Source organism: Trachypithecus francoisi, unplaced genomic scaffold (genome assembly GCF_009764315.1).
Source record: "Trachypithecus francoisi isolate TF-2019V2 unplaced genomic scaffold, Tfra_2.0 Lachesis_group0, whole genome shotgun sequence".
Classification (NCBI taxonomy): domain Eukaryota; kingdom Metazoa; phylum Chordata; class Mammalia; order Primates; family Cercopithecidae; genus Trachypithecus; species Trachypithecus francoisi.
In genome coordinates, this window is record NW_022681453.1 from 192,382,065 (window position 1) to 192,406,742 (window position 24,678).

Genomic DNA, 24,678 nt, shown 5'->3' on the forward strand with positions numbered 1-24,678 from the left:
TACCTAAGTATTTCATTTTGAGGTGTGCTAATATTATATAAATGTATTATATTTTTAACTTCAAGTTCCAATTGTTTGTTGTTGGTATATAGGAATGTGATTCACCTTTTTTTTTTTTTTTTAGACAGAGTCTCACTGTTGTCACCCAGGCTGGAGTGCAGTGGCACGATCTTGGCTCACTGCAACCTCTGCCTCCTGGGTTCAAGCCATTCTCCTGCCTCAGCCTCCCGAGTAACTAGGATTACAGGTGCCCACCACCACACCCAGCTAATTTTTGTATTTTTAGTAGAGGTGGGGTTTCACCATGTTGGCCAGGCTGGTCTCGAACTCCTGACTGTCCGCCTCGGCCTCCCAAAGTGCTGGGATTATAGTCATGAGCCACGGCACCCGGTTGTGATTCACCTTTATATATTAATCTTGTGTCCTGTAACTTCACTATAACTGCTTATTAGTTCTAGGAGGTGTTTTGTTTGTTTTGTCAGTTCTCTTAGATTTTCTGCATGCACAATCATGTAATTTGTAAATGAAGGCAGTTTTATTTCTTCCTTCCTAATCTATATACCTTGTATTTAACACAAACATTTGTTTTTTAATGATATCCTTATGCATTTTTTGGTCTATTTTTACTTCTTTTCTTCCTTCCTTTTTTAAAGGCCTAAATTTTAATAGGCCTTTAATGGATAAATGTCAAAAAAAAAAAAAAAAAAAAAGACCCTTAACTTCTAACATTTATTTTCAAATCTTAACACTGCATTTAAATGGTTAAAGTAACATAAATTTATATATAAACCTAATAATTAGGAAGCAATGAGAAAATTCTTATCCTAAGTAAAAATTGTTCTTTCTTGCAGCTCAGAACTTTCTGGCAGTTTTGTTTTCTTCCTCTGAAGTACTTCTTTTTAGAAACTCCTTTAGTAAGAATCTGTTGATGGCAAAATTTCTCAGTTTTTATTTGTCTGCAAATGTCTTTATTTTAGTCTTTTTCTTCAGTGATATCTTAGTTGAGTTTATAAGTCTTGATTGACAATTATTTTTCTTTCGCACTTTGTTTTTCTGTGTTTTTCAAAACCAGCTAGGCACGGTGGCACATGACTTTAGCCCCAGCTATTTGAGAGGCTGAGACAGGAAGATTACTTGAGCCCAGAAGTTTGAGGCTGTAGTGTGTTATGATCATGTCTGTGAATATGTGAATAGCCACTGCACTTAAGCCTGGGCAACTTAGCGAGACCTCATCTCTTAAAAAAAAAAAAATTTCTGTGTGTGTGTGTGTGGTGTGTGTGTGTGTATTTATTTATTTATTTTAGATCTATCTTCCAGTTCACAAATTCTTTCTTCAACTGTGCCTAACTTCATGTTTCATTTAGGTTTTTCCTCACCTGCTTAGTTTTTAATTATAATAATTATGATTTCTCATATTTATAATACTTTTTGGTTGTTTTCTACAAATGCCTGGGTCCTTTTGAGATTATTTTGTTCCTTGCTCATGTATTTTGATTCCCTCTTTTATTTCTGAAAACATTTCTTTTTACTTCCTTAAAACATAATTATTTTTAATTCTATGTTCTGTAGTTCATATATATGAAGTCACTGGGAATTTAATTCTGCTGTTTGTTGTTTCTTCTGATTCTTATTGGTGGTGGCTGGGTTTTTCATGTGTTTAAACATTTTGACTGTGAGCTGGGTTTTGACCGTTCAGCTGGGTTTATTCGTGGGAACGCACAAGGTCTGGGTTTTGAGTGCATCCTTACAGAAAGAATATGCATTTGCTTCTGCCAGGTGGCCCTGTAATGGTGTAACACCAGACCATTTTTAAGTTAACTCTTCCGCTGGGGGTTTCCAGTCAACAAAAATGTGTGAATTTAATTCCTTGTGCAGATAAGTTTCATTTTCACCTTCCTTTACCACTGGACATGTAGAGCCTTTTACTGAGACTGTAGCTCTTCAGGCTTCTTACTTTGTTTGAGGTCTCAGTTCCAATTTTCCAGCTTATTCAGGCTGAATATCTAGTCTTCTGTTCCCTGCAGGGCCATTAAAACTCCAGCTTGTTTCAGCGATTGGCAAATGGTCTCGGGACAGCTAGAGCTTCAGCACAAACTCCCTCTTCAGTGTGGCGTCTGGTGACTTCCCTGACTTTCAGGTCAGCTCAACTCTGAATCTAAAAGTATTCCTGTAATATTTTATCCAGAATGTCTGTGTGTTTTATCTCAGGAGGACTTTTCAGGCTCTCTGGTTATTTGCTGGAAATACCAAAGCACAAGTTTCTTTCTGGGTATATTGAAAATATCTGCTAGGTAGCATACTACTGGCAGCTACCTATCACCAAACGAATAGCAAAGTTATAATAATTTGTGGGGTTTTTTTGTAAGAGAAAAATGTGTACCTAAGTTCCTTGCCATGAGATGACTTACGGAATCTTCACAGTTACTTGCCATCTGCCATTTAAAATAATTACTGAATCCAACCTAATTGGACAAATATGAACTACAATATCTTGTAATAAGCTCAGAATGATAGAGCAGATGAGGGTTTCTCTGTCTACCTGTCTAAGTTGTAGATATCTCACTGACATATCTTGGATTATTTCTGGCCATCATCAATGTTAACAAAACTTCAAATAAAAATACATAGAAGTTCTAATATTTTATTTCCCTCACACCAGTGGCTAATCTCATCTTCCCTCTGGAGTGCAGGTACCAGTCCCCACAGTGGAAACCTGTTTGGTTGCCGCAGGTTGGGGTAAGTTACTTCTGGCAAGTAGTGGGTAAGGCCAGGAATTCTGGCCTAAACATCCTACAGTGCGCAAGACTCCCCTCCGTGGCTGAATTATTTTGTCAAAGATGTTGCAAACGCTCAGTTTGAGAAGCACTGAGTCAGACACTGAGGAAGTGTGGCAATCTCAGGTTCTGGTTTCACTCCTCACTGCCACCCTTCACAGTCCTGATTCAGGTGTGCCACACTGTGCTTCCTTCCCCAATCGTAAACATACTCTTCATGTCTTTTCTTCCAGAGCTTCACACACTTCAGGGGCATGGTGTGTGAACTGTTTTCCAGCTGCAGCATTTCTAACTGAATCTCTGTCTCAACGCTAGATGGTGTCCACAGGGTTCAAGAAGGGCACTTTTCCTAATCATTTACTTTAGGCTGTTATTCAGATAACATCATCCTTCTAAACCAAAGAGACTAGGAGGAAAAGGGGAGGGGCATTTACTTTTCCTGTAAAGCAAACTCCAGGTGACTGCCATGCAGTATCTCACGTGGTCTCGGGCTCTGGTTCTAAGAGCAAATATGGAGGTGGATGGGAAGAGATGGAGTGGAGAATACAGGAACGGAATCAACACAGCAGGGTGTGTTTGTAAATATGGAGATGGATGGGAAGAGATGGAGTGGAGAGTACAGGAATGGAATCAACACAGCCTGGTTGTGTTTGTGTGCGGGGAGATTTTGAAAGTCCCATATTTGGGCTGAGAAGACCCAGATGGCACCCCTGAACCTCTATTCAGCTTAGATAAGCTGGTCAGCAAGGTCCAGGGCAGGCAGACAGGCAGGAGGCCAACGAGGGGGTAATGTAGGGCTCCAAACTCCTCCCTACAGAGGCTTGCAGGACTGTGTGATAGAAATTAGAGCTTTTCACCTGTCTCTGTTCACTCATGACACAAACCCATCCTTGAGGAAAGAGTGAGAGGTCAGTGAACATGACAAAATCACCTCCAGTCGCTGTGAGGTTGGCCCAGGACTCTGCTGGCTGAGGGCCAGGTAACTCGTTGCTCTCCATGTCTCCCCTCCTGACCTCCCCCAGGCCTGAACCCTCCTTGCATCTAGAAGTTGTCTGGCCCATTAGTGTCCTTCCACTTCACAGAAGGTTCAGACTAGAAGGCTCTTGACCTCGTTTACTCCTTTGCTCTGCATTTTAAACATGAAGAAACCAAGGGCATGATAGAGCTCTTTGTTCCCATTCAAGACATCTTATTTCGAGGGCAGTTCTCCTTGGCCTGAGGGGCTTGAGAGCAGGCACTAACCTTGACTTTAGGGGCCCCAGAAAGGAAGTGAGCTGTGTCAGAAATGTGTCTGGGGCTCCCCTTGGCAATGGGAGCCATTCAGCTTGTACCTAAAGGAACAGTTAGCCCGGAGTGAAACCCAGTTCTTAGCTTAAAGGAACAGATGCAGAAAGACTTAAACCTGGATCAATGTCTTTTCCCACAAGGAGTGAGAAAATAAAACAACGTTGAATCCTCTCACGCTGCTAATAAAAAGGAGACAGGGCTTGGGTGAGGGCAGCCAGGGAGCACAGGAGGAGACAGGGCTCGGGTGAGGGCAGCCAGGGAACACAGGAGGAGACAGTGCTCGGGCGAGGGCAGCCAGGGGCATAGGAGGCGGCATTTTCCATTCAACTTTTTCTGCTTATGCAATAGATCTTCATTATCTACACTGTCCAGTGGCTCTCAGCTCCCCTGTGGCTCTCCAGCAAATATGGAGGTGGATGGGAAGAGATGGAGTGGAGAATACAGGAACGGAATCAACACAGCAGGGTGTGTTTGTAAATACGGAGGTGGATGGGAAGAGATGGAGTGGAGAGGGGAGTACAGGAATGGAATCAACACAGCAGGGTGTGTTTGTGTTGTGCTTAATGACATAAACTGCTTAATAAGCGGTGACTAGTGCCCCGGAAGAGCTGATGGAAGAGGAAAGCGGTCTGCTTCTATCTCCTAGTGTACTGCATTCCTTTCTCACAGCTGATTTCAGATACTGGCCAGCGGGAGACAAAGGGCAACTGGCTTCCCAGCCAGACCCCCAGCATTTGCCCTGTTGGAACACTGGCTTCAGGCCACATTGCCACTCACTTTCCCTCATGAGGGGAAACTGGGCCTCCATTTTGTGTGCTCTCAAGCAAGAATTTCCTGCTTTGGTGCTGTCTGTCTTAGGCTCCACCCAGAAGTCTCATTCACTTTTTTGAGACAGAGTCTCGCCCTGTCACCCAGGCCAAAGTGCAGTGGCAAGATTTTGCCTCACTGCCACCTCCGCCTCCCAGGTTCAAGTGATTCTCTTGCCTCAGCCTCTCGAGCAGCTGGGACTACAGGTGTGTGCCACCACGCCTGGCTAATTCTTGTATTTTTAGTAGAGATGGGGTTTCACCATTTTGGCCAGGGTGATCTCAAACTCCTGGCCTCAAGTGATCCACCTGCCTCAGCCTCCCGAAGTACTGGGATTACAGGTGTGAGCCACTGTGCCTGACCATCATTCACTTTTATTTACCAAACACGTATTGCCAGGTAATTTTTTAGGTGCTTACAGGTATTCATCAACATAAGCTGGGCACAGTAGCTCACACGTGTAATCTCAACACTTTGGAAGGCAAAGGCGGGAGGATTGCTTGAACCCAGAAGTTCAAGACCAGCCTGGACAACATAGCGAGACCCTGTCTCTACAAAAAATACACAAATTAGCCAGGCATGGTGGTGCACACTTGTATTCTCAGCTGCTTGGAAGGCTGAGGTGGGAGGATGGCTTGAGCCTAGAAATTCAAGGCTGCAGGGAGCTATGTTCACGCCACTACACTCTTGCCTGGGTGACAGAGTGATGCCCTCTCTCCAAAAAGAAAAAAAAAATGTGTCCCAGAGTTAAGTACTATTTCTAAGCTCATTTTAAAGATGAGGAAACTGAGGCACAGAGAGATCAAATCTGCCCAGCCACAAGGAACACGGCGGCTTTCCTGTACTCCTAAGCTCTGTTCTGGGCCAGGCCTGGCACTATATTTTTCTCTGCTCTCCCCTGGGCCCACTCTGCACATGCTCCTCTTTCTCCCGAGGCCCTCCCAGGCTGCTCCCCTTTCCCCGCTCTCCTGGCCACTCTCAGCCTGTATCTCAGGTTCTACTGGCCTCCTCTCAGGTACATTCTCGTCTACACATTTTCAGCTAGTTCACTGTCCAAGATTTTCCTCCAAGATCAAAAATCAAGAGGAGACATTTCTCTCTCAAGAAAATCCTGAAAAGCTATCAAGGATTATACACAGAGATATTGTCCTAATGTCGTTTATAATATTGAAAAACTGAGAAGAGCATTAGTGTTCAGTAATAGGGGATCTGTTAACAAAATAGGGAGTGTCATGCAACCATTAAAAATGCCTATTTCTGGAAGGTTTTAGTCAGGGAATGTGTTGAGGGAGAAAATGAGACTCACATTAAATATAGCACAAGGGCGAGTGGGAGGGATATGGGGGTCTAATTTTGTGGCATTGATATTATAACAATATCATCTTCTAGTACATGAATATGGTAAAAGCAATCTCCATTTGTTTTCAATCATCTTTAATTTCTCTCAGCAATGCTTTAGATTTTTAATGTAGAAGTTATAAATGTCTTTTGTTATTTTTTCCTGAGTGTTTTATATTTTCTCCCATTATTAATGGAATTATCTCCATTATTTCATTTCCAATTGCTTGCTACTGGAATACAGAGGTACAGTTACCTTTGTATATTGACGTACAACCTTGCTAAATATACTTAATACCCTTGTTAGGTCTAGTAGCCATTTTAAAACGATTCCTTATGGTTTTCTATGTAAACCATCATATTGTCTAAAAATAATGTCAATTTTACTCCTTCTTTTCCACAACTTCATAGCTTTATTTTTCTTTTTTAATGAACTGGATAAGATACCTAATACAATGTTGAGTAGAAGAGGTAAGAGTGGTCATCCCAACCTTGTTCCCGATATTAAGATGTCAAGCATTTGAATTTTCACCATACATAAGATATTAACTGTAAGTTTTACATAGATACCCAATGCTAGGTTGGTGGAGGAGTTTTCATTCTTTTTCTTGTTTGCTTATTTTATTTTTTCCCTCAGAAATGGATATTCCATTTATCAAATACTTTATCTGCAGCTATTGAGATAATCATATGATTTTTGTTCTTTTCCTGTTAAAATTGTAACACTTTCTATTACTTTGTTAAAGATTTTTGTATCTAATTTCTTGAGAAACCTTATTATTTTTCTTTTCTGTGATGTCTTTGTCACTTTTGGCATCAGAAATGATTGACCACCTAAAGTGAGGTGGGAAGTAATTCTTGCTCCTCCTCTGTTTTATGAAAGAGTTTGTAGAAGATTGGCATTATTTTTTCCTTTAATGTTTGGTAGAATTCTTCAGTGAAGCTGTCTGAAGCTGGAGGAGTTTTTTTGTTGTTTTATTTGTTGTTTTTGTGGGAAGGGCTTTAACCACAAATTTGATTTTCTTAATAGATATAGGGCTATTCAGGTTATCTCTTTCTTCTTGAGTGAGCTTTGGTAGTGAGCTTTTTTCCTTGTATTTTTCAAGGAATTTGTGCCTTTCATCTAAGGTGTTAAATCTATTGGCATAAGGTTTTTCATAAGATTCTCTGATTGTCCTCTAAACATTAATAGAATCTGTGGTTGTATTAATGTTTTCTCACATTGCTATAAAGGAATACCTGAGACTGGGTAATTTATAAAGGAAAGAGGTTTAAGTGGCTCATGGTTCTGCAGGCTGTACAGGAAGCATGGTGGCATCTGCTTCAGGGGAGGCCTCAGGGAGAAAGGGGGCGATGGGGTGGAGGTGCCACACACTTTTAAACAACCAGATATCACAAGCACTATCTCTAAGGCAGCACCAAGGGGGATGGTGTTAAACCTTGAGAAACCACACCTATGATCGAATCCCCTCCTACCAGGCCCCACCTCCAACCCTGGGGATTACAATTCAACATGAGATTTGAGAGGGGACACAGATCCACACCAAATCAAAAGTGATATCACTTTCCTGTTTCTTGATATACATAGTTTGTTTCATTGCTTTTTAAGAAATCTCTTATCATTTTGGGTAGTAATTTATCAATTTTATTGATCTGGTCCAAGAATCAGTATGTGGGTTTATTAGTTTTTCTCAATTTTTTTTTGTTGTTGTTGTTTTTTTTTTTTGAGATGGAGTCTGGCCCTGTCGCCCAGGCTGGAGTGCGGTGGCGCGATCTTGGCTCACTGCAAGCTCCGCCTCCCGGGTTCCCGCCATTCTCCTGCCTCAGCCTCCCGAGTAGATGGGACTAGGGACGTCCGCCACCATGCCTGGCTAATTTTTTATGTTTTTAGTGAAGACGGGGTTTCGCCATGTTAGCCAGGCCTCCTGACCTCGTGATCCGCCTGCCTCGGCCTTCCAAAGTGCTGGGATTACAGGCATGAGTCACCACACCCGGCCTAGTTTTTCTCTATTTTTAAGTTACATTCCACTGATATCTCCTCTGATCTTTTGTTTCCTTCCTTCTGCATGTTCTGGGTTTGTTTGCTTTCCCTTTTCAAATAAAGGCAGAAGTGGAGGCCATTCATTTAGAACTTACATTTTTTCCAAATATTGTCATTTTGCACTAAAAACTCAGTCTAAATACTGGTTTAGTTGCTTTCCATAAATTTTTAATATATTATATTTTAACTTTTATTCAGTTAAAAATACTTTTAAATTTTCCTATTAATTTCTTCTCTGACTCAAGTGTTAGTTTCTCAGTATTTGGTTGTTTTTCCATATATATTTCTGTTATTGATTTGTAATTTAATTCCATTGTGGACATATAATATACTTGTATTACCTGAATCCTTTAACATTTATAAATCTTTTAAAATGATACTGAATACTGACTATCTTGCTTACATTTTCTGTGTCCCTTGAAAAGAATATGTATTCTGCTGTTGTTAGGTGGAGTGTTCTATTAAATATCAATACAATAATTGGTGAATAGTGTTTTTTTAAGCCTCCTATATTCTTATTTTCTGTTTACTTTTTCTATCATTTATTGAGATAAATATTAAAATCTCTGAGTACAATTGTGTTCCTTTCCTTGCAATTTGATCAGTTTTTATAAAACTCTGTTATTAGGTGCATAAATGTTTAGGACTATTGTGCCCTCTTATGAAATGACTTTTTTATCATATAGAATGACTTTTTTCATTCTTGGCAATATCCTTTTCTCTAAAACCTACTTTGATTGAGATTAATGTAGCACATTAGCTTTTTAATTGTTTACTTTAACATGTTTTGTTAAATTTGTTTTATTTTTAACCATTTGTATCTATATATTTAAGTTAGGTTTCTTGTAGGCAACATACAGTTGGTTTTTCTTTTTTATCCAATTTGAAAATCTCCGCTTGTTAACTGGGGTGTTTAGGTCATCTACATTTAATTATTGGCAATGTTGGAATTAAATCTAATGTCTTATTTATTTTCTTTTTTTCCCCATCAATTATTTGTTCTCTTTTACTTCTTCTCCTGTCTCGTTTTTGGATTAATTCAGTATTTTGTATGATTTGTACTTATCTCCTTTGTTGACTTATTAGCTACACCCTTTTCTCTTGTTATTTTATTGGTTGCTTTAGGGTCTGTATTATGTGTCTTTACCTTGCCACAGTCTACCTTTAAGTGATGCATCACGTCGTGTATAAGAACCTTAAGTGCATTTCCATTCCTTCTCTTCTTGCATTTGTGCTGTTGTTGTTATACATTATATTTCCACATATATAATAAGCACCATGGTATACTGTTATTATTTTTACTTTAAACAATTATTTTAAGGAAATTTAAACAATTTGTTTTGAGTCTTTATATTTACCCATGTAGTCAGTATTTTTGGAGCTCTTTCCTACTTTATGTAGATCCGTATTTTCATCTAGTAAGTTTCCTTTTGTTTGATTGACTTCTTTTATTCCTGCCTAAACTTTTCTTCATCTGAAAACATCTTTATTTCACCTTAATTTAAAAAAATTACTTTCTGGTAAAAATTTTGAAATTGACTTTTTTTTCTAGGACTTTAAAGATATTGCTCCATTGCCTTCTAGTTGCATTAATTCTAACAAGAAATCTGTTTTCTCCTTCTTCTTCTTCTTCTTCTTCTTCTTCTTCTTCTTCTTCTTCTTCTTCTTCTTCTTCTTCGTTGTCGTCTTCGTCTTCATCTTCGTCTTCATCTTCTTCCTTTTTTTGAGACAGAGTCTCGCTCTGTCACCCAAGCTGGAGTGCAGTGGCACGATCTCAGCTCACTGCAACCTCTGCCTCCTGGGTTCAAGCGATTCTCCTGCCTCAGCCTCCGGTGTAGCTGGGACTACAGCTGCATGCCACCACGCCTGGCTAATTTTTTGTATTTTTAATAGAGACAGCATTTAACTACATTAGCCAGGATGGTCTCGATCTCTCGATCTCTTGATCTTGTGATCCACCCACCTCAGCCTCCCAAAGTGCTGGGATTACAGGCATGAGCCCACTGCACCCAATCCTTTTTTTATTTTATATGCATACATGTATACACACACACGCACACATATTTATACATGATTTTCCATGTCTCTAACAAGTTCAGTTTTTCCTCTAGTTTCTTGAAAATATGAAATTAAGCCATAATAACTCTTTTAATGCTCTTGTTTACTACTAACACTGCATCATTTCTGGGTCTGTTTTTTGTTTGTTTGTTTTTTTGTTTTTGGGAGACAGGATCTCACCGTGTTGCCCAGGCTAGAAAGGAGTGGCATGATCATAGCTCACTGCAACCTTGAACTCCTGGGCTCCAGCAACCCTCCCACCTTTGTCTTCCAAGTAGCTAGGAGACTACAAGCACAGGTCACCATGCCTAGCTAGTTTTTTTGGTTATTATTATTATTATTTTTTAAGTAGAGATGAAGTCTCTATGTTGCCTAGGGCGGTCTTTATCTCCTGGGCTCAAGTGATCCTCCTGCTTTAGCCTCCCAGAGAAAGTGCTAGGATCACATGTGTGAGCCACCATATGTGTGAGCCACCATGCCAGGCCCTGGGTCAGTTTTAGTTGATCAATTTTTTTCACCTTATTATGACTTTTTTTTCACACCTTGCATGCCTACTATTAATACTTTTTTATTGAGTGCCAGACATTTTGAGTTTTAGCTGTTGGATGCTGGATATTTTTGTACCCCTATAAATATTCTTTCATTTCTGATCAAGATGCATAAGAAAAACCAGATTTACCCTTACAGATAACCCTTCTTTGTACTCTACCTGATACATTCATAACTACAAGGCTTTTCATCCTAGCTTTTGGGAACAGGTGCTATTCCTAACTCTATGTGAGCCCTGAGTTCTGTTTCAGTAATTCGTTTGTGTTGTCTTTTCCCAGCTTCTGGTATTTTTCTCACATACATACCCTGACCAGTATTCAGCTAAAGATTTATGGAGAACTCTCTGAGACTCTTCAGAGTTCTCTCTTTGCATAATTCTCCCCTCTCAAGTGCTCTGCCCCATGACCTCTAGCTGTCTTGTCCGCATTTAACTCTCAGCTCCATCTTCTCAACTCATGAGAGACCACTGGGCTCTGTCTGGGTTTTCCTTCTTTGTGCACGGGCTTAGGAATCTTCTTCAGGCAATAAGCAGGGGGGGAATAGTAGGGCTCATCTCATTTGTTTCTTGTCTCCTGTCTGTCCTTCACTGTTTAATGTCCAATGCCTTGAGTGCTATCATTTAATATATTTTGTCCATTTTTCAGTTGTTTTTGCTGTAAGAGTAAATCTGGTCTTTATTACTCATTGATGTGGTTTGGCCATGTCCCCACCCAAATCTCATCTTGAATTGTAATCCCCATAATCCCCATATGTCGTGGGAGGAAACTGGTGGGAAGTAATTGGATCGCGGGAGCTGTTTCCCCCTATGCTGTTCTCATGATAGTGAGTGAGTTCTCATGAGATCTGATGATTTTATAAGTTTCTGGCATTTCCCCTGTTGGCACGTATTGTCTCCTGCTGCCCTGTGAAGAGGTGTCTTCCGCCATGATTATAAGTTTCCTGAGGCTTCCCCATCCATGCAGAACTGTGAGTCAAGTAAACCTCTTTTCTTTACAAATTACCCAGTCTCAGATATTTCTTCATAGCAGCATGAGAATGGACTAATTACAGTAAATAGGTACGAAAGTAGCGGGGCGCTGCTATAAGGATACCCGAAAATGTGGAAGTGACTTTGGAACTGGATAACAGGCAGAGATTGGAACAGTTTGGAGGACTCAGAAGAAGAGAGGAAAATGTGGAAAAGTTTGGAACTTCCTAGAAACTTGTTGAATGGCTTTGACCAAAATGCTGACAGTGATCTGAACAATGAAGTCCAGGCTAAGCTGGTCTCAGGTGGAGATAAGGAACTTCTTGGGAACTGGAGCAAAGGTGACTCTTGCTATGCTTTAGCAAGGAGACTGGCAGTATTTTGCCCCTGCCCTAGAGATCTGTGGAACTTTGAACTTCAGAGACACGATTTGGGGTATCTGACGGAAGAAATATCTAAACAACAAAACGTTCGATAGGAAGCAGAGTATAAAAGTTTGGAAAATTTGCAGCCTGTTGATGAGATAGAAAAGAAAACCCATTTTCTGGGGAGAAATTCAAGCTGGCGGCAGAAATTTGCCATAAGTAATGAGCAGCTTTATGTTAATCACCAAGACAATGAGGAAAATGTCTCCAGGGCATGTCAGATAACTTCATGGCAGCCCCTCCCATCACAGGCTCAGAAGCCTAAGAGGGAAAAATGGTTTTGTGGGCCTGGCCCAGGACTCCACTGCTGTGTGCAGCCTAGGCACTTGCTGCCCTGTGTCCCAGCTGCTTCAGCCTCACCTATGGCTAAAAGGAGCCAAGGCCCAACTCAGGTCCTTGCTTCAGAGTATGCAAGACCTGAGCCTTGGTGACTTCCATATGGTGTTGAGCCTGTGGGTGCACAGAAGTCAAGAACTGAGGTTTGGAAACCTCTGCTTGATTTTAGAGGATGTGAGGAAATGCCTGGATGTCCAGGCGGATATCTGCTGCAAGGGCCCTCATGGAGAACCTCTGCTAGAACAGTGTGGAAGGGAAAGTGGAGTTGGAGCCCTGACACAGAGTCCCCACTGGGACACTGCCTTGTGGAGCTGTGAGAAGAGGGCCACTGTCCTCCAAACCCCAGAATTGTAGATCCACTGACAGCTTGCACCATGTGCTTGGAAAAGCTGCACTCAATGCCAGCCCATGAAAGCAGCCACGAGGGGGCCTATATCCTGCAGAGCCACAGGGGCAGAGCTGCTCAAGGCCATGGGACTCTGCTTCTTGCATCAGCATGACCTGGATGTGAGACATGAAGTCAAAGGAGATCACTTTGGAACTTTAAGATTTAATGACTGCCCTATTGGATTTTGAATTTGCTATACATATTTGTTCTATTTTTTAGTAATTTCTCTAGGGTTTACAATAAATATGTTTAATTTCCCACAGTCTAATTTCAACTTATATTTTACTATCTTATGTATTTTGTAAAAACTTTATAGCAATACACCTGCATTTTCCTTCTCCCATTCTTAGCACTTAGCTGATATACATTCTATTTTGTTAAATATTATAAACTCCACAATATTGTTTCAACAGCCAATGACCTTTTAAATAAATTTTAAAAAAGTAAATAAATCCCTTTATATTTATTTACATTATTATTTATGACATTTTAAATTTCTTTGCTTAGATCTGAGTTTCTATCTTTTATTTTTATCCTCCTACATAAAGTACTTTCTTTAATATTTTTTGTAGTACATTTCTGCGGATAAGTTTGCTCAACTTTTGTCTGGTGAATGTTGTTATTTTGCCTTTAGTTTTGACATTTTTGCTAGATGTAGACTTCAGAGCTGAGAGGGTATTATTTTCACATTGTTGTTTTCCTTCTGTACTTTCAAATCCGTTTTATTGATTTCTGGCCTTCATTGTTTGTGAAGAGTCCAGCTGTCATTTATATCATTGTTCCCCTTGTATGTAATGTGCTTTTGTCCTCTAGCTACTTTTAAATGTTTTCTCTGTATTGTTCGTTTTCATGTTTGACCATCCCATGCCTGCATGTAGATCTATGTGTATTTATGTGTATACCATGTGTATTTGTGATTCAATGTGTTTACTGAGCATTTTTGATTGGTATTTTAATGGTTTTCACTAACTCTGGGAAATTTTCCAGCCATCACTTTTAAAAATATTTTTTTCTGTTCCATTTCTCATGTCTTCCCCTCTGACACCCTGATTTCATGTATGTGAGACTGCTTGGTATTTCCCTACACATCATGGAAAATCTGTTTTGTATTTGTTATCTCTTTAAACTGTTTCAAGTTGAATAATTTCAAATGGCCTATCTTCAAGTTCATTAATTCATTCTCATGTAGTCTGCAATCTGCTATTAAGCTCATCTAGTAGAATTTTCAATTTTACACATTATTCTTTGTGGTTTTGGTAATTCTGTTTGGTTCGTTTTAATTGTTTCCATTTCTCTGCTGAGATTTCCTATATTTTTATTTAAATCACTGAATGTGTTAATAACTTTTACATTTAAAGTCTGGTGTGTTAATTCTAACACCTGGATCATCTCAGGGTCTATTTCTATTGATTGATTTTTTTTTCTTGAATTTAATTAGGCCACATTTTCCTACATCTTCACAGATCTGATAAATTTTTATTGTTTGTTCTCTGATATGGATAATATAGAGAGTCCAGATTTTGTCACCTTCTTTTAAAGGACATTGAATTTTGTTCTTGAAGGCAGGCAGTTACATGTTTGGAATATAATTTTAGAGTTGTTTCTTTTTCTTTTTCTTTGTGAGAGTGGGTCTATTTTTTTTATTTCTTCCCCACCCCCCTCATCCCTGCATTGATGAAAGGATCTATTTTTGTATTGAGTTTAGTTTTAGAGCTGGCTCGTAAAGGTCACAGTTCTTCATCTCAAGGCATAACCTTTTTAGAATCTTAACTGAATCTTCAAAATGCTCTGCTTGGGCCAGAAGTCCAATGTCTCTCAGCAATGCAGGACTTCTGGTTTCTCTGTTCAGCTCTCCGTATCCCAAAGCTTCAATCTCTGGCTCCTTAGCTCTTTTTATTGCAGCAGGAGAATTTCCCTGGGAAAAAACTGGGGTGACCGTGGAATTCACCTCATATAGTTCACTTCTCTCCCAAATCACATTCCCCTATTGCCTGTTGCTCAGTGTCTGAAAACATTTGCCTCATGTGTTTTGTCCCCATTTATAGTTGTTTAAAGTGAAGGCAAGTTATGTACCAGTTACTATGTCAGGATCAGACATGGAAATCCCCATGTGTTTTTAATTCTTTGCAAGATTAGTCTTCCTGATGATGCAGAGTGGAAGGATCCAATTTCTCTTAAACCATTGTAATATTCTTTAACAAGCCCCTTTGCTTAAAGCAAGGAAGTCATGTGTCACTCAGCCTTGGCTGACTGAATGATTTAACTGAGAAAGTTTATAGGGATTAACTAGAAACTGGCCGACATGTACTATTAAAAAAAGAAATGGTTGCTTTATTACTAAACACAATCTTTTCTGACTGCAGACTCCCAAAAAGGGAGATGTTCAGCACTGGGCAGACTTATTCTACTAATTTTCTCTCTCACACCCAGGAAATAAACATGGTGTTGGACTGCATGGAACCACTGGTTTCAGTTATACTCATCACCTTCTGCCGAATCTCTCTTTCCACGTTAACAGAAAACTGGGCTGTATCTGAAACCTGTAAGCACTAAAGGTACCTGCAAAAACCTATCTTAGCGTAAGTTGTCACTTCCTCACTGCCCAGTGTAAATTAGTCTCATGTGTTATTCTTGCCTTCAGCTCCCTCTTCTTTTATTTCAGAGCACTTAACATTATTTGTAATTACACATATATGTATTGCCCATTTTTAGCTTCTCCCAATAGATTATAAGCTCTGTTAGGGCAAAAGCCTTGTGTGAAGCGCCAGTCTAGCATAGTGACTGGTAAATAGGAGGATCTAAGAATAATTTGTTGAATGAATGATTAAATGAATGAATTCACAAATAAGCATATCCTTTTGGTATTAGACTAAAATAGATGAAAACAGAAGACCTTAAAGATTAAAAGAGAAATAAATTAGCTCCTAAATACCCAAGGTTTTTATTCTTCAAGGCACAAAGGCCTCTTAGCCAGAGGTGCCTGTGAGGCGCTACTTTCAACAGGAAACTGAAGAATCAATCACAAGATGTTGCTGTTACTGAGACCAGGCCAGGAGAGGATCTGCCCTTCTGTAGGGGCAGTGTGTTAGTCCGTTTTCACATTGCTGTAGAAATACTACCTAAGACTGGGTAATTTAGGAAGAAGAGGTTTAATTGACTCACAGTTGTGCATGGATGGGGAGGCCTCAGGAAACTTACAAACATGTGGAAGGTGAAGGAGAACCAAGCACCTTCTTCACAAGGTGGCAAGAGAAAGAGAAAGAGAGAAAGGGGGGAACTTTCAAACACATTTTTGTTTTTTTTTTGAGATGGAGTCTCGCTCTGTTGCCACGTTGGATTGCAGCAGCCTGATCTCAGCCCACTGCAACAGCTGCCTCCCAGGTTCAAGCGATTCTCCTGCCTCAGCATCCCTAGTAGCTGGGATGACAGGTGCATGCCACCACGCCCAGCTAACAACAATAATTTTTGTGTTTTTAGTAGAGATGGGGTTTCACTATGTTGGCCAGGATGGGCTCGATCTCTTGACCTCGTGATCCTCCCTCCTTGGCCTCCCAAAGTGCTGGGATTACAGGCATGAGCCACTGCGCCCGGCCTGTCAAACACTTTTAAAGCATCACATCTTGCCCACCAGGTCCCTCCCTTGACGTATGGGGACGACAATTCCAGATGAGATTTGGGTGGGGACACAGACCCAAACCATATCAGGCAGCTATGGTCAAACCAGGCTTTTGTGACACACTAGATTTGGTCTCCCCAGTTTGTACCCTATAATTTCCCTTCCAACAGTAGCACATACTAGGAAACGACTTCCTTCGATCTGTGAGAGGGCTCAGCATGCATGAATTTTAATGACTCCCAGGACACTAAAGACTCTACATGTGGCCCCGATGGCCTCTTGTCTTCTCTTGGTTGTGGTGGCAAATGAAAACAAGGACAAAGGCAGGGTACTCTTTGATCGAAGGAGCCCTGGACACAGGACACTAAGGACCCTTTGGTGAAAACTTCTCATCCTATGTGTGTGGAAATTTAGTCTAGAGACCAAGATGGGACAGAATGACTCCTAGATCACGTAATGGTAAAATACATCATGAGGACTCATTTCCAGGACCTCAACCTTCTAGTTCAGGCCATATTGTTTATTTGTTTTCCTCCCCTTTACCTTTCCATCCATCCGTGTCAATATACCAGGCTGGGTTTTATCTTGGACCACCTGAAAGAAAGAGCATGACACTTTCTAATCCAGTGTGACCGGACAAAGTCTGAAAAGATGCCTTTCTATTTTGGCGACATACTCCTAAGTAAGTTTGACATTTCCAGAGAAATAAGACCTTGATCAAAAGTTCAATGACTGTTTAGAATCAGAAAAGACTGCACTGGTGAGTATGGTGGCATGGAGCGAGCCCTACCTAGCTCAGGACCTTAGGGGCCTGGGCACAGCCTGTTCCCGACTGTTGCGTCAACAAGGGGAAGCCCTTTCTTTCTCTGCCTCTTAGTTTCAGCATCCATAAAATTAGAGGCTAGAATAGATAAAGGATAGAATCTCTGCCATTCCATTGTACTTACATGTTGTTCTAAACCTGCAGCACGCTTCGAGGAAATGTATACTGCTACTGTATAGATTTGTAGAATCTGTTTCACTGTATGTTCTCAGAAACAGAAAAGATCCATATTTCTGAAGAAATACACATACGAAAGCCTACATGTGCCTCTGAAACAAACAATCTGAAAAGTCGGTTGATGTGGACATCCTGGAGAAATCTGCAAAGCTGCTGCCAACCCAAAGGCCATTTCCTTCCACAGAGCGGATGAGCATGAGCTTCCCCAGAAGACCCCTCCAGTGGGGTTTAGTCTATCAGGATTCCACTTCTAGCTTCTCCTCTGACCTGCTGCAAGGCTAGCCAGCTCTCTCTCCTGACGGAGATTAATCTACAAGTTCAAAAAATAAAGATGGATACAAACTATTCGTAACTATTGTTTGTATCCTAGGATGAGAATTTAGGTTGAAGACAAAAATATAAAGTTTAAAAAAATGTTTAGGGGGATAAACTGTTACCGGTTCAAGTACTCTATCAAGGATAGTTTTGTATAAAGTTCTTTCAAATCTTATAAATTATTCAAGAATGACTCTTAACAAACATAAGCAGACTCAGCTATGGCAAATGGAACCCTGATGAAAATGGTCATTAATTGTGACCACAAAATTGTCAGCCTTTACTGTTCTAACACATCTGATTTTTCATATGATAAGACCTGGCACAGAGGTATTGAATATGTATAACTGAAAATATACAGTGTATACTATCATAAATACAGAACAACATGTGGGTCTTCACTGTCTGTTCTTACAGAGGAATCCAGTAGCTGTCTCACTTCTTCATGAGAGGTCCGAAGGATGCTGGATACAATTGACATAAGGGAGTTTTCAAAAAGTAGGTGAAAACATTCTGAGTATAATTAAGAAACCTGGAAATTAACAACTTGATGTCATTAAAAGTTGGCGGGAAAGTGGGATAAGCCCTTTTGTTCATATATGACCATAAAAATATGTTTTTGCATGATTTTGAAATGTCAATCCTAGTTAGAGTTGGCTTTTCAAAGTGTACTAACTCTCAGAACATATAATATGATGGAGTTGTTGTAAGATACTCTCAGGGTCTTCTCCAGTCAAGCATTCTGAGTTGGGCAGAGGAAACACCAGGCCTTGGCTGCCAGGTGGCCTTCCTAGGACTCTGCCTGCTCCCAGATAAAGCGCTGCTGACCTACAAGCTCACTGGGCTGCAGACAAGCTGCTGGAATCACAAGGAATTTGGAGATCCCTTCAGGAGTGGGGAAAATGGGATGCTTCCTCAGCCCAGGGAGTATGTGGATCAGGAACCCAGAGGGAGGAGAGGCCCTCAGAGTCTATGATAAATGAGCTGTTTCTCTCGAAGTCTTCTTCATCTCAGTTCATGACAAATCCTTCCTTCTAGTTGTCCAGCCCAAAAACTTTGCAGTCTCCCTTAATTCCTCCATTTTTCTTACACATCACATTCAATTTCAGCCGCAAATTCAATTGTCAGCTCGTCTCAACTCAATGTTGGTGCTTGTCTAGATTATCTCAGACCCCTCTAAGTGGTCTCCCAGCTTTCTGCACTGCCTCACTGCAGTCTGTTTTCCATGCATCAGCCTGAATGATCCTGCTAACACCTAACTCAAATCATGCTGTTCTTCCTAAAGTTCTCCAGTGACTCTCTATTTTACTAATACTACTCACCAGGCCCTACATGACTTGTACCCCCATTATCTCTCTGCCTTTATCTCATGCCACTATTTACTCTGTCCCAGCTACACATGCTCCTGAGGTATGTCCCTGCTTTGGGGCCTTTGTACGGCGCCTCTCTCAGATGACCATATAGCTCACTCTCTCACACCTCTCAAGTGCTTTCTCAAATGCTACTTTCTCATAAGGATTTCCCCAACCTCCATAGATAAGAGTAAGTTCCATATTGCCTCCACACTTCAGCTTGCTGCAACTTCATTTTCTGCTTTGTGTTTCTCCGCACCTTGTTTCTCTTCCAGTTGTTGCTCTCTCTCAGTCTACCTATTTTACGTAGTTGTCTTCTCCCTTCGCATTGTTTGTTTTTCTCCTCTAAACCACACATTCCATGAGGATATGCATTTTCGTTTGCCTCATTTTCTTCTGTAACCGAGAACCATGCCCGGTATATGGTGAGACTCATAAACACTTGTTGCATGATCGAAAGACATTCCCTATGTACGTGTACAGGAGGTAAGTGAAATGTGACATTTGCTTCATCTGTTCTTTTATTAAATCTATCATTAAATGTTTACTGAGAATCTTCTCTGAGCCCAATGCTGCCACTTCCTCGAGGACCTCCAGTTGTTGAGGGAGTCATAGAAGTAGCCATCTAATTTGAACACAAAACAGACTTACAAGTGCTGTAGCGAGAGTTCAACGGGCAGCAGGACACAGAGGAGGAAGAGAGGTGTTCTGTCTTGCTGGTGGCGTTAAGCGATTGGAAGTAGCTTCATGGAGAAGATGGCATTTGAGCTGTGTCTTGATGAGTTCCTAGTTGTCCTGTAAGCATCTGGATCAGTGTGAGAAGTCACAGTTCCTTGACTGTGACTTAACACCTGCCAGCCCCAAAGCCAAAGCTTAGGAGGTGCTTTAGCCTCCTCTTCAGACCCTCAGCCCATTTCAGAGATCTCTGCAGAGAGAATTGAGATCACATCTGCCAAGCAGAAAGCAAGGCTTTCGGTAAGGTCACAGCAGGCGGATTGCCTTCACCATGTCATCCTGGGGAGTGTGTGTGTGTGGACAATCTGGGCAGGAGATCAGAGCTTTGGCAGGGAGGGGCATGGGCAGGCTGGGCCTTGTGGAAAGCTGGGCCCCAGGGCTCTCTTGTGAGGTAGAAGATGGTGTCATTCAAGAGCAAGGATAGGGTGACAGGCCTTGCAGCCCTGAATAGCTCCCCTGTCTCTGTCTCCTGGTGGCCTTGGAGTCCCATTTGCCCACAAGGGATGGAGGTTTTGTGAAGAAACACATGACTGGTTGCCCCAGCTATCTCAAATCTGACCTTCTGTTCCCATTTCAAACTTTAGAGTGGAGTCTTCTTGTCTTTGTTCTTTGTTTGTTATGTTCTTCTTCATTCCCTCCAAACGTCTTAAGAGGCTAAGGCAGAAACAAGTAAAGGAGAGACCTGGTTTTATAGCTGCCTGGTTTGTAACACTCCCCTCTTGCTGGTTTCTTGGGATCAGTGGGCTTACCAGTGGGAGCGTGTTTTGAAACTGGGCCACATGCGGAAGAAGCTCTGTGCCGCTTGGCTGTGCAGATGATGGTGGCCGACGAGCACCTCCCGGGTGTCTGGCGCAACTCTGGACTCTGGACTTGCAAAAGGGTAAAAGTGGCGGTGGGCCAGGTAGAAGATGGCTGTGGCCCGTGGCTAGGTCCCGGCTCCTGGGCTGCTGGCTGAGTCCAGGCCACAGCAGGGGCAGCCCAGGTCGAGGGGCAGCCACAGTGAGGAGGGCTCAGGGGGCATGTGGAAGGCCCTTTACTTCATCGTGCCCCCCGGAGTGGGAGTGCACGGGACACCTTGCTGAAGCCACATGACGTGTGTACCTGGGACCCCAGCTTATCCCTACCCTTAGCCCCACCAAGGGCTTTCCCTGGGGAGACAGTGACCATGCTCTAGTCAATAACCCTCAGTTAATCTGCTTCCAGCCAGCTATGAAGATGAATAAAGAGAACCTGGACAGCTACCCAGGCATGAGCCCAGCACACTGGCTTCAATCATTACTCTGCATGTGGAGTAGAAAAGTGACCTTCAGCTCACCTCTGTACTCACATCAAATGACAACCGGGTCAAATACGGACCTTCCAGTGCTTTGTGTGGCAGGGAGGGCTTAGATAAATAACTTACCTTAGGGGAAAAAGGCGTGAACCCCATGCCTGTGGCCCACAAAGCTCCCCCTGCAAGTTCGCTCCTAGACGCAGGTGTTTTGAGCTGATGCAGAATTCAGTGCTTTAGAGATGATGAAGCCAAGAGAGGTGGGTGGAGGGAGAGTAGATGACAGCCCAGCTGAGGAAGAAGGGGGAACACTGAGGCCTCCAGGACTCAGAAGTCTGCTGTTATACACCTTGGCCTTGGGCTGGCCCATCTCAGTGAACTCCAGGACAGAACTGGCAATCGTAAGGCTGAGCACAAGTGGACCCACGACCTCTGTGTTGGTAACTGATTTTAAAGCTATTAATTTAATCTTACAATCAAAACGAATGAAAAACACCAACACAATGAAACAAAAACAGCAAAATCTCTTTTCCTTATAGGATACCATCTCTAGCCCCCCATGATTCTTCTAATTATACCCACCTCCCTTTTTTATGGCTAACTTAGAGCCAGGCTGCCCGAGTTGGAATCCCAACCCTGCCACTTGCTGGCTCACTTGGGGTTGGACAGGTATCTTAACTTCTCTGTGCCTCAGTGTCCTTATTGGTAGAATGAAGATAAACACAGAATCTACATTTTAGGGATCGAATGAGTAAAGATTTTTGGAGTGGTCATAAAATCAGTACTGCAAATGGTACAGTCACCTCCCATCTCCCACCTCCCACCCACCCCGAGGCCTTCCCTGGCTCCTCCAGTCTCACTGAGCTGCTGCTCTTCCTAAGTGTTCCATCTGTTGGTGTGGAATAATACTCATGCCTCAGCTCCAAAGAGTCCCCCTCTGTAGGTAAACTCCTAGACCCAAGAGCATGTGGGCTGTGCCTCTGCTGCAGCCCATACCACTGTGCTTGGCATTTCTTATGCTGACAGCTCTTCCTGGGCACGGGGGTTGTCTCACTTATCTCTGTGTCTCCGAAGTCCTCACAGTACCTGGCACACAGAAAAAATGCAGCAGATGCTTGTTAGAAAGAAAATGAAACTCTCTTCTCATCTAATGATTCCAGATATCACCTCTCCCACTTATTTCACAGCAGCTCTGGGAGCACGGCAGAACTGGGATTATTATCTCCATTTTTAGAGGCCCAGAAAGGAGATTTCAAGGTTCCGTGAGTGGCAGGTCAAGGCACAGACACAGGCCTCAGTTCAGAAACTCCTCACTTAGTTGGCCCTTCCTCTTAACAGTTTTCGTCATTTCTTATTCTAGCAGCTGCATGCATCTCCTGACTTATTCTGGCCACCTCAGTGTGCCCTGTGTGTAAGAGGTATAGCTTAGTGCCTGGAAGCCCAGCAAGCCAGGGCCTTAGAGAGGTGAACTGGCTTGTCCTCTGGGCCCTGGGCCTCTGCCTGCTCTCAGAACAAAGCTTCAAGCAGCCTGGACAACATAGCAGGACCCTGTCTCTATAAACACATTTTTAAAAATTAGCAGACATGACAGTGCACGCCTGTAGTCCCAACTACTCAGGAGGCTGAGATGGGAGGATCACTTGAGCCCAGGAGGTTGAGGCTGCAGTGAGCCAAGACCACACCACTGCACTCCAGCATGGTCAACAGAGTGAGATCCTGTCAAAAACAAAACAAAACAAAACAAAAACTGCTGTGAGCTGTGAGCCAGCCATTTGGACCCAGTTGCTCGGATGTCACTATGTCAAAATATTCTCAACAGACAATCTGCAATCCTGGCGCTTACTCGTCCTTGAGCCTCCCTTGCCCATTCCACAGCCCTCAGGGGATGCAGTGGGGATTACTGTGGTAGCTATTACTTGATAATTGAGAAGAAAGCAAGCCAAAATAAGTGCCTCCCACTTTTTTTTCTCTTTTGGCTGCATTGAAATGCTTCTGGCTTCCAAATGACCACATGGAGAAGGCCTGGGACTCCCCTCAGATGCAACCTGTCTCTGTTTCTGGCTCCGGGGGGTTGTAGAGCTGAGTCGGTATCACCAGCTGTATGGGGAGAGGCTGCTATTGAATCTTGTGATCAGGGCCCGAGGGAGAGCTGGAGTGATCGTGATTCACAAGTATGCGTCAGCTATCACCTTACAAATCACGTTCTCATCCATTATTCATATGACCTTCACAGTTCTCTGGCTAGGTCAGCAGGATATTACAAGGAGCAAAAATGGATTTTAACAATCTCAGTAAACTGAGATTGGCTGTGACTTTAAGCAGAAACCCTGGTGTGGAAAGTATGGCATAGGGATCTAATACAGCCCAGGGTGAAGACGGTGGAGTTAATCCAAAAAACAAAACATACCCTGGTGCAGCCCGCACACCTGGCTCCTTTCTAGTGCCACCAACTGCATGAACTTGGGCAAGGCACAACCCCCTCTGGACCTCAGTTTTTCTATCTGTAAAATGAGGTTGACGAGCTCCAAGTTCTAGCCTAGTGATATAGTTCAGACAGTTGTCCCAACCCAAATCTCATGATAAATTGTAATCCCCAGTGCTGGAGCTGGGGCCTGGTGGGAGGTGTTTGGATCTAGGGTTGGATGCCTCATGGCCTGGTGCTGTCTTCACAATACTGAGTGAACAATCTTGAGATCTGGTTGTGTAAGTGTGTGGTAGCCTCCCCTCCACCCCAAAAACCTGCCCCTGCTTTCACCATGTGATGTGTCTGCTCCCCCGTTGCCTTCCACCATGAGAGTAAGCTCCCTGAGGCCTCCCTGGAAGCCAGGCAGCTGCCAGCACCATGCTGCCTGAAGAGCCTGCAGATTCATGAGCCCATTAAATATCTTTTCTTTATAAATTACCCAGTCTCAGGTGTTTCTTTATAGCAGTATAAGGACCACCTAATACACTGAGCTATTTGGATGAGACTATATTAAGACAGAAGGGTGAGGAGACACCTCCCCACTGCTCCCTCAACACACCCACATACCCTGAAGTGGGGGCAAATGTCACTATAAAACCAACAAGTCCATGAACATGTCCCCAGTTGTGAGCAAATCAGTAGACAATACCTGCCTTAAGTGTCTGATCCTAACTTCATTGTGTGATTTTCATTTTACTTTGATGGCTCCTGTGCTCACGGGGTTCTCCAAGAACCTCAAAAGAGTTGTAACAAGATGGAGTGGGCCCAGAGGACCCGGTGGTGCTTGTACATTTTGTCTTTTTTGGTGTGACCTCAGAAAGTGATGATCCTTTCATTTTCTGGTTGGCAGCAGAGGGAGAGGGGCAAGGGGCCCCCCGCTTTACTCCAATCAGAGCCAAGGATTGGTGGTAGATGGCCTGCCTCTTCTTTCTAGATCCTCTGCTTCTTAGTAGTAG

The 24,678-nt window shown here is 42.3% G+C and overlaps 2 long non-coding RNA genes across 2 annotated transcripts; both read left to right on the plus strand.

The window, feature by feature from the left end:
* Positions 1 to 1,904: 1,904 nt before the first annotated feature.
* On the plus strand, positions 1,905 to 18,400 carry LOC117084401. Its single transcript, XR_004437433.1, has 3 exons — positions 1,905 to 2,137; positions 2,660 to 2,736; positions 18,319 to 18,400. It is a non-coding gene; the product is annotated as an uncharacterized LOC117084401 (long non-coding RNA).
* Positions 18,401 to 20,722: 2,322 nt separating this feature from the next.
* LOC117084400 lies at positions 20,723 to 24,160 on the plus strand. Its single transcript, XR_004437432.1, has 2 exons — positions 20,723 to 20,868; positions 21,192 to 24,160. It is a non-coding gene; the product is annotated as an uncharacterized LOC117084400 (long non-coding RNA).
* Positions 24,161 to 24,678: the final 518 nt, after the last annotated feature.